This window comes from Panthera pardus, unplaced genomic scaffold, assembly GCF_024362965.1.
Source record: "Panthera pardus isolate Hobbes unplaced genomic scaffold, ASM2436296v1 HiC_scaffold_13, whole genome shotgun sequence".
Lineage (NCBI taxonomy): Eukaryota > Metazoa > Chordata > Mammalia > Carnivora > Felidae > Panthera > Panthera pardus.
Window position 1 is genome coordinate 21,995,821 of NW_026526688.1, and position 14,557 is coordinate 22,010,377.

Below are 14,557 nucleotides of genomic sequence, written 5' to 3' on the forward strand. Positions count from 1 at the left end.
CACCCTCAGACCCCCATCAGGCAAGTTTGCCTTCCCTTTTCCCATCCCCAAGACAAATTAAGAATGCTGAAACCTTTCACTCATAACAAAACAGTGATAAAGCAGGTAACAAGACCTCACATTAATCAGGTCTTTCAAAGAAAAGGCCCCAACCTGTACCCTTTGTCTAGCCTGCTGGTAGGTGGGTTTTTTTTCAAGCTCTTTTTAGGGTCCTAGCATTCTTTAGTCCCGCAGCACATTCTCCTTGGAAATGTTTCTCTTTTCAGACAGCCTCTGTGTTGATCAAAAAACCCAGAGAGCACTACAGAAATCTGAACTTCTAATGATCTTCTTTTATATTTTCTTACAATGGACAATGGCTCTCTCAATACTAATGGCATCAGCACACAAGGAGGCAACAATGCAAAGAGATGGAAGGCGGAGAAAGAGTAGCCACTATCACAAGATGTTCTGTATCATCTTGGTGGAAAAAAAATCCTGTTTTCCGTAGCCAAATTGTTGCTATCTCTTCTTGAAAATATTCAAGGTCCCTGCAAACCAACGCCGAGATGAGACAAGATAAGAGTAGATGAACAATTTTCTTCTCAGGAAGAAACATTACCGTCGGTTAAGGGTAATACGGAGTCTTCTAGTGCTTTTCTATTACCTTTCACCACCAACACAACAACAGAAAACCAACTCACTAATTCTGTTAAATTTCCTCCACGCAGCGCTTGACCTTTTCTGGGCGAAATGAAGCGCGCAGCCATTGTGTGCATATAATTATGTTGAATCAAGCGCTCCCTCTACTGGTCAATCGAAATATTACCAAATTGGTACAGGATTTACCAGGTTACTGAAAGGAGAAAGGAAAGATGTTTGGGGGCAGTTTTATTTCTAAGTATGTTTTTTGAAACATCATTATATTAGAAAACTGTGAAAATTTTTGTATCAGATTTAATAGAAACAGAATTAAGTATAAATCACTTTTTATGATTTAACTCATTCATAATTTACAAAGTGACAAGAGTTTTTTGGAAAAATTAACATAACTTTATCTTTGCTCTCAAGAATTAACATTTTTAATAGTACATGGAAGAGTTATTGTTATAAAGCAGGGGTTAGCAGGCTTTTTTTTGGATGAGTCAGGTGATAATATTTTAGGTTTTGCTAGGCAAAATGTCTCTTTTTCAACTACTCAGCTCTGCCAGGCAAAAGTATTCACAGTCAATAGCGAATGAATGGGAATCACTGAGTCCCAATGAAACTTTGTTTACAAAAACAAACCTCAGGCCAGATTTGATCTATAAAGCTGTAAACCTGCAGGTCTATTGAGCCATGAAGGAATGCAAACACCTCCAAAGTGTGGCATTATTTGAAAAAAAAAAAGTTACAGCAAGGCAGTGCCTGTAATTTTTGCTTGACGATTCTCTCACTTTCAAACATTTGGGCCCTTTCCTTTTTGATTCGTTTCCAGACTGAACTGACACATAAAATAATGAAAAATTATTAATGAAAAAAAGACCAATTATGCACTAAAAATAATGAAGAATTAGAGCTGGCAGGATCTTCAGAGGGCATTTAATACAAGTCTGTCATTTGCAGAGGAGACTAAAATCCAGAGGAATTCTTGAATGCTACTTTAACTGACTATTGTTCACTGAGTCGGCTTTAGATACTTTGGGGCTATTTTGGTAAGATAATGTGTGGAATATGCTTTGAAATTAGAAAGAATTAAACAAATGTTATTAATATGTCAGGAAAAGAAAATAAAAGACGTTTTCATTTTCTCTCTTTTTGAAGACCAAATCTACATAAATGATGAAACTGCCACAATTAATAACCCCAAGGTGATTCCTTCATTGGAACCACCAGCAACTTTAAAGGTATGAACACACATGGGTATTTTATGTAAATATCACAGTTTCATAGATCTAAGAATTTTTATTGGCAATCCAGTGTAGAGGTGACCTTGGTATTTGAACAAAATTTTGACTTAGATGTGTTGCTCATGAGAACCAAGGAAAGATGTGTTTTCACTATTGGATTATTCTTAGCAAAGGATGTCATTATGTGAAGACACAATTTTTGTGGCAATGCCTATAACTAAATTTCCCTGAACTTGATTCATTGCTGCCTTTTCTGACAAAACAGGGAATTTCAGATGTCTTTAAAACTAAAGGTAACAATGAAGTCTTGAAAAAAAAATCAATTCAACACTTATCCATTTATTCAACATTCATTCAAAATAGTGACAGGCACTACGTTAAGTGGTAGTGACACATTTCTGATAAAAAAAAAGTACCTGGTTGTTGCTCTCAGCGCTCTTTCCAACTATAGAGGAATTATTATTGACATGGCCTTGCGTTCTGACTTTGAGAGCACAAAAATAAACTTGACACCAAGTTCATGCTCAAGGATTTTATAAAGAGATGGGGACAGAATATATGAGGAATATTGAGGTGAGGATACAAATATAACTATAAAGTGGGAATAACAATTAGCTGGCACTAAAATGTCATATAGAGAGATTATTTCCTTACGGGACAACTTTGTAGTAGAGTGACTATTTGATCCCGGCCTTGAAGCTTGAATAGGATTGAACAAGTAGAGATGAAGCAAGAGAGGAAAGAATGAACAGGTTTTCCTAACAAAAGAAGCAGTGTCATTAACGATATAAAATAATGAACAATTGGGGTTCAGCCATGTATGCTTTTGTGAGGAGACGCTTATGACAGAGAGACTGTTTGGACCTACATCATGGGGAATATTAAAGATAATGAAAAGAGGCTGAGTAGGTAGTGGAGGGCCATTGAATGATTGGAACTGTGTTTTTGGACAGTAAACTTAAATGGATCAAGTTCAAGGAAATTTTGTTTACAATCATGAGACTGGTTGTTGCGATAATGGGAGGAAAGTGCCAAAGTCCTGAACTTCCCAGTGGTATACGTGAATGGATGGAAACTCAATCTGATTCAAATGGTGGAGAGAAGTCTACAGAACCAGATGACTGAATAACTGAGGAGCTTGTTGATAAAGGAAGAGAGGGAGATGGCTTTCAGAATTGGTCCCATTGGTCTAATAGGTTGGTAATGGCATTAACAGATGAGGAAGCAGGAAAACTTACCTATTCAATGGGGGAGAATGCGAAGTTTTCTTTTGGCCCTATGAGTTTGAAGCAAGAATAGAATAACTACATAAATTGTAGGAATTCGCCAAAGTTTCTGATTCCTAAAAGAGATTTAAATTTAGAAGTCATCTGTACAAAGTGGTAATTGAAGCACTGGAAAGTGATGTTTTCTCCTTATGGCTTTAAAGTTTTAATTTTAATAGGACAAAACTTCATTTTCAAATTGCAGCTATAAAATCTTTGGAAACCGTGATATAAATTTGTATGCACTGCATATTTGATAAGAATCTTTCTAGTGCTTAAATTGGAAGAAATTCATTTAGAATGGTAGCACTTTGGACTCAGCAACTTATTTTTTCTCCTAAATGGGTAAGAAGAAAGAAAAATTATTAATTTGGAAGGAATGCTTAAGATCTTGGTATACTGAATATGTTGCCTACTTGTCAGTGGGATGGAATAGAAAGAAAGAAAGAAAAAAGAGCTCCTTGAAGTTTCTCTGCAGTCATTATTATTAAGGAATGACAGCATTAAAATCATTTTCAGGAAGTTGAGTTCAACTTATGAGCATATAGAGTTGAGAAGGGGAATATAGCCATCTCCAGTTTTCCGGCTTGTATTTCATTCTGAGATCATTTCTAACCAGATTTACTAATTTAATCCCTCATAATGTTTTATTATGGCATTTACAGAGCAGGAACAGATTAAAGGATAGGTTGAAAGCCTCTCATTTGCACTTAGGAACTTAACATTCAGCTAAAAAGGGAGAAAAAAACCTACCCAGAGTGGGTAATAAATACTTTGTGAAATGAAGGCGCAGAAGCTCACTCTAAATGAAGGGAATAGGTCAACCTGTGACTGGACAAAAGAAAATACAGACCAGGATTTTATGAAATGGATAAGAACATGGAGAAGGGACCAACATCACCAATCCATACTGCCCATGGCTGCCTTTCCTTCCTCTCATCACCTCCTGTTTACAGGTGAATGAACAGCAGGGTGAATCCAGCCCAGTCTTTACAATGGTGCCATGAAAGACTCACATAAGATAGGAAGGGATTTGAGGAGAGTTCACACATGGGAAAAAAGAAGACCTACCCATATCTAATATGGTTGAAATGAGAAAAGATAGGATAACAAATGAGAAATTCTTGTGGGTATTTTAAAAATAAGATAAATAAACTTCCCATGCAGAGCACTCTAAATGATTACATACCCTACTATTAAAGGAGAAATATTCACAACTAATGTTTTGCATTTTCAAAGAAATTAAAGAGATACATGGGTAGGATACATGAAACCATAAGCCAGAGATGAAAAGAATATTAAAGAAGATAATTTGAGAGAGTTAGATAAATAAATTGAATATAAAAAGACATAATTTTGGAACTAATTGAAAATAATGTCATAGTGTTGAATAGTGTTGAAAATTGAGCCAGTGGTAAAGAGGCTAGAAAAATAATTCAGATAATATGAAGAAGAAAAATGAGACTAAAAGAAATTAGAGAAATATAATATATATGAAAGATAATGAACACCATTGTAGAATTTAAAAAAAAAACTGAAAATATTCCAAAATATAATTTTAAAAAGTTCTTGAAATGAAATTAATGTTATAGCATCTGAAAATTGAAATGTACACCATGTTCCAGAACAGTCAATGCTAATCTATATCAAGGTGAAGTTGCTGATCCTCAAGGAAAATTACATGATTACTCAGGATTCCAGGAAAAAACTCACCTCAAATATCAGGACAATTTTTTCACAATAGCCAGAAGACAGTGGAAGAATATTTGAAATGTTGTGGGAGGTAGAGGGTAAATTTTTGAAGAAAAATATACCTGAGACATTTCAGTTAAGGTGTAAATGTTACAGATGAATCGACTCAAAACTGCAAGGGCTCAGGGAGTATAGCATCCATGAGTTCTTGGATGAAGTATATAATAAAGAAATCCAACCAACCAAGAGATTAATCAGCATATAGAACTCAGGGTTGGATTTGGAATTGAATTTAAGCACGATTGATGTTTTGTTAGCTGAATATAATGAAGGGAAAGAAGATCTAGGACTGGAAGGTGTAGGAGTTAGTGATTATTATGATCGCTCATAGAATGTAAGCTGGGTAAGTAAGGAAGTGAGGGCATGAGATGTGTGATACAGCATAAAAAAGTGGTCCGGTCAGTGGATTGGAAGTTGCAGTGAGTTCTTGGAACGAGGATTGTTGGAGTGATGGTTCTAGAGGGTGCACTCTAAAGATAGGATGTAATGATCAGGGAATGGGTTGACTGCAACAGATACTGGAGATGATGTAGTTATTCGTGGAAGAGGTAAAATGAAAGACAAAATTATTGAAAGCAGAGAGGTCAAGAAAATGGGGTGGTCAAAGTGTTGAATCTGTATAGGCATAGTGTCAGTCTAATTGTTGATGGGGCTAGTGGTTGAAAGAAAAACACTACCTAGGTGGTAAAGTTCTCCGCGAATGAACGGTATCATGTTTCTATGGCATGTACTCGAAATTTTCAAGTTTTAGGAAGTAAGGATAAGTTGTCTGGATGCAGCAAGGAGGAGCAAGTCTTACACCTAATTGACCTCTAGTTTTCGTGGTATGTACGGAGTGGGAGAAAAATCTCCTGAGAGAGCTGCAGGAAATTGGAGTCCTCAGGAAACAGCCTGTAATCATGAGCAAGAAGGGGAAATACATGTTTAAAAAAAGAGGCTGAAGATATAATAGATTATGTTGATGAGTGAACATGACTTTTAGAGGAGGAATATAGAAAGTTGGGGAGAATTGAAGTATTGGGTTTACATGTAGATGTACAAAGCCATATGAGATGGAAAGTCTGGATAGGAAGGGATGCCCAAGAAGACTGGACTTCTTGAGGTGAAAAGGAATGAGGGTGTAATGTTGATCTCTCAGGAAAAGAAGGTGGGGGGTGGGTGGAAAACGTATTCCAATAACATCCTGCTTCTTGGCACTGGCCTGTTAGTTACTTTATTGTAGCGAATGGTAATTCTGTAAAGGTAAGATTGGGTAGGAAAGAGCTTTACCAGGAGAATACAGGTTTTTCCCTGGGCCTCCTTTAACTTTTATCTAGGGTAATAACATCAGAAGAAGCATAGTTATACTTGGGCCGTGAAGGAAAATTTTTTGGACAAAGCCAATATAACACCACTATCAAAACCCTGACAAAATTCACACACATACGTGAGCACACGTACACACACATACACATGCACACACACGCATACGTGCCTACATTAAGACAAATCATATTTATGGATATTAATTCAGGTCTTAAATGAGACACTAGCCAGTAGATATGGCATTGGAAGTTTTGACGGAGGCCCAAATCTGATTCATGTTTGGGTGCACGTTTGTGCGTTCTTTGGATGTCCCATTTTGCAGTTTTATGACTGGATGATGCACTCTCTAGCTAACCTTCTCTGACTCACCTTCCGAGCCTTTTCTTGCTGGTGTGAGCCGTAGCCTCTCACTGCTGTGGTATGCTCACCCTGGCTGGGTCTCCTTTTTGGATACATCTGTTGAGAGGATTCAGCCTGCTTCACTCTCATGCATCAAGGGAAGAACAGTTGCTTCCTTACCTTTTCTCTTTCTTTGTCCTGACATTGCAGGCAGCTCACAGCATTGACTTTTGCATTTGTTCTCCTCAGGCGAGCGTCAAAGGCCAATCTCTTTGCCTCTTACACAATTGGGAGCAAACTTCCGGCTCTGCCTATGGTCTTCTCAAACCTCCTCCTCTCAACTTACAACGAGGGCTGGTGGGTGAAAAAATGACACAGTTCTCCCACTTTCCTTATTCCAGGCTCTTCAATTGCCAACTGTTTCTTGCTGTTGGCTGATTGTAAGTCTGCAAAAGAGTTTATGACCATCCCTTCTGCAAATTTTGTACCTTTTATTTTGTTTCTGGGCCTTTTATAACCTCAGCAAAATTTGGGGCCAAAAAAAAATTCCCATTTTAACAACCCATTACACAGTTATTCCTCCAAAGACTAGATATTTCCTAAGTAAAAGACTTCCACTGTCTCTACTATGTTCTCAGTCTTCATGTATGGGGCTAAAAGGAATTAGAAAATATGGGCTATTTACATTTGAAATGAAATTATTTCATTTTATTTGGCTGTAACAGAAATCAGTATATTGAAGTAGCTATGAGTTGAGCTTTGGTATCAGACAGCCAAGGTTCTAGTTCTGGCTCCATGACTGTGACTCTTATAAATTGTGACCCTTGAGCAAGTAGATTAACCATCCTATAAAATGGTAATAATAATGTCCTACCTCATGTTATTTTCAAAGAGGTTAAGATTTAAAATGTTAATATATGTTAATCATATTCAAGAAATAATATCCATTTTATAAACCTCATCCAGAAAATTCTTCCCAATTTATCTAAATATGATGCTGATGCCAAAACTGGACAAAAATATTATAAGGAAACTACGGACCAATGGCCTTCATGAAGATAAATGCAAACATTCTATAAAATCTTCAGTAACTCAAATCCAAAAATATTTATAAATAATAATATGTCCTGATCAAATGATGTTTATGCAGGAGTCCACCTCGGTTTAACACTTGAAATTCAGGGGCGCCTGGGTGGCTCAGTCGGTTAAGCATCCGACTTCAGCTCAGGTCATGATCTCACAGTTCGTGAGTTTGAGCCCCGCGTCGGGCTCTGTGCTGACAGCTCAGAGCCTGGAGCCTGCTTCACATTCTGTGTCTCCCTCTCTCTCTGCCCCTTCCCTGCTCATGCTGTGTCTCTCTCTCTGTCTCAAAAATAAATTAACATTAAAAAAAAATTAAAAAAAAAAAAACACTTGAAATTCAGCCTACGAAGTTTTGCCACCGGAACACGGGTGTCGTAGAAAACACTGCTAAACTTAAACCAAAATGGAAAAGGCAAAGCCTCGTATCAACATCGTCGTCATTGGACACGCAGGTTCTGGCAAGTCTACCACTGCTGGTCATCTGATCTACAAATGTGGAATCAACAAGAGAACTGCTGAAAAATTTGGGAAGAAGTCTGCTGAGATGAGAAAGGGCTCTTTCAAGTGTCCCTGGGTCTTTGATAAACTGAAAGCTGAACGTAAACATGGTATCACCATTGACATCTCCCTGTGGAAATTTGCGACCAGTGATTATCATGTGACCATTATCGATACCCCAGGACACAGAGATTTCATCAAAAATACGATTACAGACACATCTCAGGCTGACTGTGCTGTCCTGATTGTCACTGCTGGTGTTGGTGAATTTGAAGCAAGTCTCTCCAAGAATGGGCAGACCCCTGGGGCATGCCTTCTGGCTTACACACTGGGTGTAAGACAACTCATTGTTAGTGTTAACAAAATGGATTCTGCTGAGCCGCCCTACAGCCTGAAGAGATATGAGGAAATCATTAAGGCAGTCAGCACCTACATTAAGAAAGTTGGCTACAACCCTGACACAGTAGCATTTGTGCCAATTTCTGGTTGGAATGGTGACAACCTGCTGGAGCTAAGCGCTAACATGCCTTCGTTCAAGGGATGGAAAGTCACCCATAAAGATGGCAATGCCAGTGGAACCACGATGCTTGAAGCTCTGGATTGCATTCTGCCAACAACTCATCCAACTGACAAGCCTACCCCTCCAGGATGTCTACAAAATTGGTGGTATCGGTACTGTTCCTGTGGGCTGCATGGAGACTGGTGTTCTTAAACCAGGCGTGGTAGTCACTTTTGCTCCAGTCGATGTTATAACTGAAGTGAAGTCTATTGAAATGCACCACGGGGGTGCCTGGGTGGCTCAGTCGGTTAAGCGCTGGACTTCAGCTCAGGTCGTGATCTTGAGGTTTGTGGGTTCGAGCCCTGCATCAGGCTCTGTGCTGATGGCTCAGAGCCTGTAGCCTGCTTCGGATTCTGTGTCTCCTTTTGTCTCTGCCTCTCCCCGCTCTCGCACACTGTATCTCTCAAAAATAAGTTGATGCTGCCATCATTGATATGGTTCCTGACAAGCCCATGTGTGTTGAAAGCTTCTCCATCCTCCTCTGGACTGTTTTGCTGTTTTGACGTGAGACAGATGGTGGCTGTGCGTGTCATCAAAGCAGTGGACAAGAAGGCAACTGGAGCTGGCAAGGTCACCAAGTCTGCCCAGAAGACTCTGAAGGCTAAATGAATATTATCCCCAATACCTGTCACCCCGTCTTCATCAGTGGTGGAAGGAAGGTCTCAGAACTGTTTGTGTCAATTGGCCATTTAAGTTGAATGGTAAAAGACTGGTTAATGACAGCAATGCATCGTAAAACCTTCAGAAGGAAAGGAGAATGTTTTGTGGACCATTTGTTATTTGTGTGTATGTATGTATGTATATATGTGGCAGTTTTAAGTTATTAGTTTTTAAAATCAGTACTTCTTAATAGAAACAACGATCTAAAATCTGTCACAGAATTTTGAGACCTATTAAAACAAAAGTTTAGTGAGAAAAAAAATTTGATCTGCCTAATCCACCACGTTAACAGATTACAAAAGAAAAAACATATGATTATCTCTTTAGATGTGAAAAAAAGCTTTGACAAAACCCAACATCCATTTCCAATAAAAATTCTCAGTAGAGAAGGGAGTTTTCCTAACCTAATAAGGGCATCTATGAAAAAACTGTTGTTAACATGTAACTTAATGATGAAAGACTGAATGCTTTCTCTCAAAAAAATAGAAACAAATCAAGATGTTTGCTTTCACCATTTCTACTCAATCTTGTACTATAGGGTACTAGCCCATGCAATAGGAAATAACAACAAATAAATGGCATATAAATAAGAAAGGAAGTAGTAAAACTAGTTTTATTTACAGATGACATTAAACAAAATTCAGTTGTATTTCTACATTTGGGCAATAAGCAATCAGAAATAAAAATTTAGTAAGTACTTTATTATTATTATTTTTTTTTTATTTTTTCCGATGCAAAAGCAAAAGAGCCTTTATTCGAGCTAGCTCGAGCTCAATCCCCTACCTGCACCGACGCAGCGGTGAGATACCGGGGAGAGAGAGTTAGTACTTTAAAAATAACATTGAAATAATTAGGAATGCATTTAACAAAAGATGTATAAATCCTATACCTGGAACACTATCAGGTGCTAAGATGATTTAAAGAAGGCTCAAATAATTGGAGAAATATATTGTGTTTAGATTAGAAGATACAATATTATCCTTTCTTTTTAAATTGCTTGATATGTTCAACACAATCATACTTAAAAATCACAGAAAGTTTGTTTCTGGAAACTTAAAACATTGCTCTAAAATTTACATAGCGATGTAGAAGATCTAGATATTACCAAAAAAAAAAAAAAAAAAAAAAAAAAAAAGAAAAAGAAAAAGAAAAAAGAAAAACAAATTTAAAAAGAAGAAATTTTGAGGTCTTCACTACCTGCTTCTAAGACTTACCTATAAACTTGCAGTAATCAAGAAAGTGTGATATTGTAACAAATCTGAAAGGAATAATAGACATTACAATAATAGTAGTGAACTTCAATACCCAGATTTTCAACAATGGGTAGGTTATCTAGCCAGAAAATCATAAAGGAAACATTGGGTTTGAATGATACTTTAGACCCAAATGACCTAAAGACATATACAGAACATTCTATGCGACAGTAGTAGAATTCACAGTCTTCTCAAACACATATAGAAAATTCTGCAGGATAGATCATTTGTTAGATCACAAAACAAGTATCATCAATTTTGAAAAGCTTGTATTCATACCGAGTATCTTTTTTGGACCATAGTAGAATGAAACTGAAATCAGTAACAGGAGGAAAACGGGGAAACTCGCAACATGTGAAAATTAAACACACTCCTGAATAACCAATGGCTCAAAGATGAAATCAAAGGGGAAATAAAAATCTATCTTGAAACAAATGAAACTGGAAACACAACACACCAAACTTAATTGGCTGCAGCAAAGTGGTACTAAGAGGGAATTTTATAGTGATAAATGCCTATATTAATTTAAAAAAAAGTCTTGGGGCGCCTGGGTGGCTCAGTCGGTTAAGCGGCCGACTTCGGCTCAGGTCACGATCTCACGGTCCGTGAGTTCGAGCCCCGCGTCAGGCTCTGTGCTGACAGCTCAGAGCCTGGAGCCTGTTTCGGATTCTGTGTCTCCCTCTCTCTGACCCTCCCCTGTTCATGCTCTGTCTCTCCCTGTCTCAAAAATAAATAAAACGTTAAAAAAATTAAAAAAAAAAGTCTTACATAGACAAACTAACTATACACATGAAGGAACTAGAAAAACAAGAATAAACTGAGTCCAAAGTTAGGATAAGAAAGGAAATAACAAGATCAGAGTAGAAATAAATGAAATAGGGACTAAAAAGACAGTAGAAAAGATCAAAGAAACTAAGGGTTGATTTTTTGAAAAGATAAACAAATTTGACAAACCTTTAGCTAGACTTGCCAAGAAAAGAAAAGGTATTCAAATAATAAAGTTATAAATGAAAGAGAAGAATTACAAATAATACCACAGAAATACAAAGAATCATGAGAGACTATTACGAACAATTTTATGTCAACAAATTGAACAACCTAGAATAAATGGAGAATTTCCTAGAAACATAAAACCTACCATTTGAATCAAGAAGAAATACAAAATCTGAAAAGGCGAATAATAAGCAAGAAGAAAAATCAGTAAATAATCCAATTAAAAAACAGGCAGAGGTCTTGAATAGATGTTTTGCAAAGAAGACATAAAGGTGGCCAAGTACATGAAAAGGAGCTAATATCACTTATCATCAGGGACATGCAAATCAAAACCATAATTATTAATGAGTAAGTTCCAGGAGTCTAATATATAGCACGCAGCCTCTAGTAACCAATACTGTATTGCATACTTGAAAGTTGCTATGAGATTAGAGATTTAATTACGTAATATAATGACAATAACAACAAAATGATAATTATGTGAGGTGAAAGATGTGCTAACTAACTTCACTGGAGCATACATTTCATAATATGTATATGTATCAAATCATCACATGGTATGCCTTAAACTTCATATTATATGCTAATTATATCTCAGTAAAGCTGGGGCAAAGGTGTGGTATTGGTGTAAAGATAGACAAACAGACAAATGGAATTTAGTGACGATATAAATTCAGTGGTGAAAGGACAATCCTTTCAACAAATGGTACAGAACAATTGCACAGCCACAGGCAAAAAACTGAAGCTCAACTCTTACCTTACAATGTAAGCAAAAATTCCCTTGAAATTGTTCAAAACCTTAAATATTAAGAGCTTACACCCTAGCACTTCTAGAGGATCACAGAGGAGACAGCTTAAGTGATGTTGGCCTTGGCAAAGACTTCTCAAATACAGCACCAAAACACAATTCGTAAGAGAAAAATAATCAATATGGTAGATGTTATCAAAACTAAACTCTTGTGCTCGGTTAAGTAAATAAAACTGGGAGAAGATATTGCAAGAGATGCATCTGTTAAAGGAGCTGTATTTTGAGTATAAAAAGTGTCTTACAACTTAATAAAAAGAAAACAGTTTAGTAGAAAATAGAAATAGACATTTGAACAGATATTTTTTTCAAAGAAATTATACAGATGGTAAATAAACACATAAAAAGATTCTCAAGGTCATTAGCCATCATGGAAAATATAAACTAAACTAATCGCCCACTTGAAGTTTAAAATGTCTGGCTACATTTTAATGTTGGTAAAGATGTGAACTTTCATATGCCCCCGATGGGAATGATAAAACCACTTTGGACAAAAGGTTAGCATTTTCTTAAAAGGTGTATGTACATCCACCATTCCATTCCTAGGTATTTACCCAGGAGAAACAGAGTACATGTACCTAAAAAGGCTTGTACGTGAATATTCAGAGTGGCTCCATTTGTGATAGCTAAAAACTGGAAATGACCAAAATTTTCGTTAATTGTTGAATGGATATAAAGTAGAATATCTATACAATGAGAGGGAATGGATTATTGACATGTGCAACACTATGGATGAATCTCAAAATGATTATATGAAGTGGATGAAGCTAAACCAAGAGAGTACATAGTGTATAATTCCATTTATATAAAATTACAAAAATGTAGACTAATCTATCATGATAGAAAGCAGTTCGGTTGCCTGGGGATGGGAAGACAGGAGAGGAGGAGAGAGGGATTCTACCACAAGTGCTCAACAAATTTTAGCTATTATGATAATAGTAATTACGGTTATTATTATGAGTCTGTCAACACTCCCCATGCCCCTAAATGGAGAAGGAATAAAAGAGGGGGAAATACTGAGCTTAAATAAAAAATGGCTGAGAAAACCCTGGTATTTGATTTTAATGATTAGATCAAATTTCTTTTATTATGTGGAGTAGGGTATTGAAATTAAGGTTGAGTTACAGAAAAATAGGAAAGGCATCTACTTTTTTGCAAGCCCAGACTATCTTTGAACTATCCTACCTTTTACATGTACAAGCATTTTTGTCACCCCCTTCCCCAACCCACGCACACCATGCCTGTAAATCTTGTTTTGCATTTTCCTGTGTCTGATGAATTACCACTGCATGTTAAGGACCAAAAATCATAGTTCCATATTTCAAAAGCTAACTTCTAAATCTGTAAAAAGCCAGGAGTGAGACTAAAAAGATCACAACAGGAACCACTCACAATTTGTGTGCTGCACTCTGCTTTGGATCCTGTCTTCCATACTAGGGAAAGTGAACCCTCCTCTCCCACCCCCACCTCCGCCTGACCGGCCCCCCTGGGCAATCATATATGTCTGTTGACTGGTTGATTCAAAGCACATATGGTTTGTGGTTTCTCCTCTCTGGTGATATCTCTTTATATTTTGTAAACTTAGAGAAAACTGAGGGGCGAAGATTCCAGGGCCTGAAGCAATTTTATCATGCTTTTTACCAAGAGGCTGTGCTGTTTCAGGTAGAGGTGAGTTTGGGAATGTGCAGAGCTGTATTGGCATTTTAAAGGTGGGGGCCAAAGCTGTTAACTCTCTTGCACTCATGAGATAATCCTGCGAAACCAAGGTTTGTTGCCCTAAAGGCATTACCATGGGGGAACACTGAATTCTAGTCAATGTTGAGGAAAGAAAATGGAGACTCCAAGGATGTTGTACCAAATGATCCTAATGCTCTCTCAAGTGTATTTCTCTAACAAATGGAAGTTTGGGCTCCTGTTTTATATTGTTATGATTGCCTTGCAGTGGGAATGGGAACATATTTATCCATGTTAGATATGACCCTACTGTGTCCCATTGGCTTCAATACAACACCAAATGGCTTCCATACTAGGAACACTAGAAAAAGAGGCAAGTCATTTCATCACAAAGCTTAAAGCAATTGTCTAAGGTTAAAAGGGGAGTGAAGTCAAAGGCAAAGTTAGAGCCCGGGACTTCAGAGGATTACTTCAGTTCTTGTTCTAACATTGAATTGGGATGT

The 14,557-nt window shown here is 37.2% G+C and overlaps 1 pseudogene; it reads left to right on the forward strand.

The window, feature by feature from the left end:
- Positions 1-8,015: 8,015 nt before the first annotated feature.
- On the forward strand, positions 8,016-9,278 carry LOC109277379 (putative elongation factor 1-alpha-like 3; annotated as a pseudogene).
- The last annotated feature ends 5,279 nt before the right edge of the window (positions 9,279-14,557 follow it).